This window comes from Solanum tuberosum, unplaced genomic scaffold (genome assembly GCF_000226075.1).
Source record: "Solanum tuberosum cultivar DM 1-3 516 R44 unplaced genomic scaffold, SolTub_3.0 scf00182, whole genome shotgun sequence".
NCBI classification, from domain to species: Eukaryota; Viridiplantae; Streptophyta; class Magnoliopsida; order Solanales; family Solanaceae; genus Solanum; species Solanum tuberosum.
Window position 1 is genome coordinate 986547 of NW_006239108.1, and position 3667 is coordinate 990213.

Below are 3667 nucleotides of genomic sequence, written 5' to 3' on the forward strand. Positions count from 1 at the left end.
AAGGAGGGTTGGGGTTTAGATCCTTATTTTGATGTATCAAAAGCTCTTTTTGCAAAGCTATGGTGGAAATTTAGAACCACAAACACCCTATGGTCTACTTTCATGTGGAATAAGTATTGTAAAAGAATTAGACCTCAGAAGGTAGAATGGAAAGGTGTTTCACAGATTTGGAAGCATATGCTACAAGCCAGACTTTTTTGACCAAAATATCTGGTGGGAGACAAGAATTGGTCATACTAGCTTGTGGTATGATAATTAGATACAACTAGGGGCTATACATTCATATCTTCCTATTTCTTATGAGATTAATGAAGCCTATAAAGAGGTTCAACAGATCAGAAATGAGGAAGGATGGAACTATAATCTGATGGAGGAGTTATTCCCTACTGAAGTGTGCAACCAAATTCATAATGTTTTTGGAAGGCTGCAGAAATCTGAGGAAAGAGATAAGGCATGGTGGATGCCCAAAAGTTCTGGAAAATTTACTGTGGAAAGTGCATGGGAACTTTCCAGACAAAGAAAAGGAAAACAGGAAGGGATTATGAATATCTGGGAATCAGGAATTCCTTTTAGAATATCCTTTTTGCTATGGAGAATTTGGTTTCAAAGAATTCCTATTGGGGAGGTTTTGATCAAGATAAAAGTCATGATTCTGTTGTGTGTTGCTGTTGCAATAACGATTCTTAAGAGACCTTTGAACATCAGTTTATTACATGTCCTATGGCTAATGAACTGTGGGAGTTGTTTGCAGATGTTGTAGGGATTCAAGGTCCTTTTTTACAGCTTAAACATACAATTGATAAATGGTGGAATGGAAAATGTGTACCAAAACTTAAACCTTTGTTCAAAGCTGTTCCTGTGTTCATAATATGGAAAATTTGGAAAAGAAGGAATAAAATTACACATGGAGGGAAGATGTCTAAATTCTCTCTGTTGGCAGCATACAGATATCCTTGGTTAGATAATATTCCTATGTTTTGGCCGCTAATTGTGAAAGCATTTGATAATTACAGTCCTCTAATCTCTAGTAAAATTGTTAGTTGGAGGCTCCCCGAGGAAGGTAAGTTTAAATGCAACAGTGATGGTGCTTACAAGGATAATATGAACCTCAGTGTCTATGCATTTTGTATTAGAAATCACTTAGGGGATTTCATGTATGCAGAAGTGAACAAGGTATTGGTAGGATCTGCACTTGAGGTAGAAGTGAAAGCTTTGGGTGCTGGATTAGAATATTGCATCTCGAATAATTTGCTTCCTCTAATTGTCGAAACAGATTCTCTTCTTGCTAAGAAGATCATAGACGGGATTTGGGAAATTCCTTGGGCTATTGTAGTGGATATAAGAAGAATCCAAGGGCTGGTGAGAGAGCATACTGTGGAGGTGTTGAACACTTACAAACAAGGGAATATGTTAGCAGATTTTTTTACTAACCACATCTTCATTGCAGGTACTAACAACAAACAATTTCATACTGTTTCGGAAATACCACAGAGGGCCAAGGCGATTATCCAAATGGACAAACAACAGATTTCGAACATCAGATTTACAAGGTGTCAAAATAGATTTCAAAGTCATGACACATGAGCTGCAATACACTAATTCAAGTAAAAAAATACAAGCTTATTTGAAAACACAGGCAGTGCAAACGATAAAAAATATCGTGCTATATTTTCAGACCATGAAGAAAAAGCATTTTTGTTGAAGCTATTCTCTTGAAATGTCCGAACAAATAGGGAAGACTTACCTAATGCTCTAGCTCCTTATGCAGTGGTATTAGCTTTCTGAGCTCAATCTGCAGAGGATAAAGAAACAAAGGGTGAGTCGTCCTGTTAAGGGGACCTTTCAAGCTTAAATGCTTCCACTCAGTGATCTTATCTAGCTTTGAAAAAGATAAACGACTTTTGAGTTGAAGAAGTCTTCAAAGAGTTTGAATCCATTGCATTAGTGAGACTGGTTAATGCCCGGATGGATGTCGCTCAAATTTAAAAATTTGTATTGAAGATAGAGATCGATGGGTGAGGTTGCTGCTATGCCAAGGGAGAAGAAGACCGTCATTTTCCTTTTTTGTTTCTGGGTTTCTTTAATTTTTTTGTAGTTGTTTACATGGGCTTGGGTCACTTTTGGACCCAAGCTCCTTAGTTGTATTAGTTTTTCTTTTGATTTTTAATAAATGGGCCCTGCCCAATCTTTAAATTAAAAAATAAAAAAAAACTAATAATTTGGCTCAAGTTTATGGGTGTCTCAATACTTCTCTCTAAAGAAAAAAAAGCCTAACAATTATGTCCACCTACAATTCTATTTATCCAATGTCTAACAATGTTGTTCCTCTTCTCGGTCATCTAGTCTGAAAGACGTGCTTGTCATGAAAAGATTGTTGGTAAAATGTGGAAAGATTAAACGGAAAAGGGCCTAAAATATCCTCGAAGTATTGAAAATGGTAAACAACTATCCCTCTTCCACCTATTGGCTCTAAAATATCCTCCTCATCCACCTATTGGCTCACAAATACCCTCCTCATCCACCATTGGGTCCAATTTTAGCCACTTCATTAATGGAGCACCATTTAAAATAATTAAATAAGCCTTTTAATTACGTGGCTCTCAACCATTGATTGCAATTTAATTATTTGATATAATTTAAAACCCACCCATTACCCACCTATTTTTAACTAAACCCGCCCCAATACTTATTAAACCCGCCAGACCCAATACAAAAAGAACCCAATATTTTCATACGAGTATTTCTCCTTGTTTGATTTTTTTGATCTGTTTGAGTGGTTTTGTGGGATTTTCATTTTTATGATTGTTAGTTGTAATAGGGAAATACATAATTGTACTTTAAAGTGAAATTGCGTTTATATCAAGGGTGTTGTTGATATTGTTGTGCAGTCACATTGTGGACATTTTTTTGTGCCTCCTGTCGTTGATGAAATCCAGACTTTCACATTGTGGGCATTTTTATGTGCTGTTGATATTGTTGTGCAAGTTTTCGTACTTGATGATTAGAAAAACATCATACCAAAAATCTTGATTGATTGAGTTGTTTTAGTTATTACCCTGTATTTGCTAAATGTTAGAGGCTTGCCCCACACACACGCGCGCACACATATATATATATATATTTATATATATGTTCCATATTGAAAAATTTGTATTAAGTTGAACTCATATGTGATAACCTAGATACGCCATATGAAAATATTGGGTTCTTTTTGTATTGGGTCTGGCGGGTTTAATAAGTATTGGGGCGGGTTTAGTTAAAAATGGGAGGGTAATGGGTGAGTTTAAAATTATATTTTAGGGCGGGTTTAATTAGTATTGGGGCGGGTTTAGTTAAAAATGGGTGGGTAATGGGTAGGTTTAAAATTATATTAAATAATTAGATTGCAACCAATGGTTGAGCGCCACGTAATTAAAAGGATTATTTAATTATTTTAAATGGTGCTCCGTTAATGAAGTGGCTAAAATTGGACCCAAAGGTGGATGGGGAGGGTATTTGTGAGCCAATGGGTGGATGAGGAGGGTATTTTGGAGCCAATAGGTGGATGAGGGGTAGTTGTGTACCATTTTCAATACTTCGAAGGTATTTTAGGCCCTTTTCCGAGTAAGAAATTAAAGAAGGCAATACAATATAACTAATTAGAGTCATTAAGTACCTTTTTTTTTTT

At 36.0% G+C, this 3667-nt stretch overlaps 1 protein-coding gene across 3 annotated transcripts in view; it reads right to left on the reverse strand.

The window, feature by feature from the left end:
- LOC102580094 (alpha-taxilin) overlaps positions 1-3667 on the reverse strand; it is a 39774-nt gene that overhangs the window by 6039 nt on the left and 30068 nt on the right. The gene's annotated exons all lie outside the window — the stretch shown is intronic.